Source organism: Asparagus officinalis, chromosome 5 (assembly GCF_001876935.1).
Source record: "Asparagus officinalis chromosome 5, Aspof.V1, whole genome shotgun sequence".
In the NCBI taxonomy this organism is placed as follows: Eukaryota; Viridiplantae; Streptophyta; class Magnoliopsida; order Asparagales; family Asparagaceae; genus Asparagus; species Asparagus officinalis.
The window spans coordinates 48,634,644-48,635,255 of record NC_033798.1 but is presented as its reverse complement, the minus strand read 5'-3'; positions in this window follow the sequence as shown (position 1 = coordinate 48,635,255).

Sequence of the window (612 nt, the reverse complement as noted above, 5' to 3'; positions counted from 1 at the left end):
CCCCTAGATCGTGGGGGAAAATAAGTAAATTTTTCTATGTTAGTATTTTTTTTGGGCTACTTTCTTTAATTTTTGGACCAACCAAACAGGCTTTTAGAAGATTCTACCTTAATTTAACTACTAGATAGAAAGGGTAAAAAGGCGAAAAAGAGAATCTTGTTTCTTTGTTATCCATCAAACTGCCATTGTTTTACCCATTGAGCATTTGCCCTATATTTAAATAATTTTTTAGCTTATTAATACTAATATAATTTTTCCTGTGCTCAATAACCAGCTAAACATTAAACAAAACACATCATAAATGTTTAATCCCAAGGCAAAAAGAAAAAGGATAAATAAAAAGACCCCCAGGACAGCTACGAAGCTCTAGCAAGAATGAGTCCCATCCATAACAAGGTGTGGGTTATCTCTTGGGAAACCAAAAAAGAAAAAAGAAAAAAGAAAAAAAGAAAAGATAATAACAAAATTGAAAGGAAAAAATGGAAGAAAAATTTACATGACTGCCACTCCCTCGCCGCAGTTGTAAACATTCATACCACAAACTGCTTCAGTCTCAAAACCGAGTCACTAAATCCGGGGACCCCGCAGGCGCCAGGCTGAGGTGCAAATCCA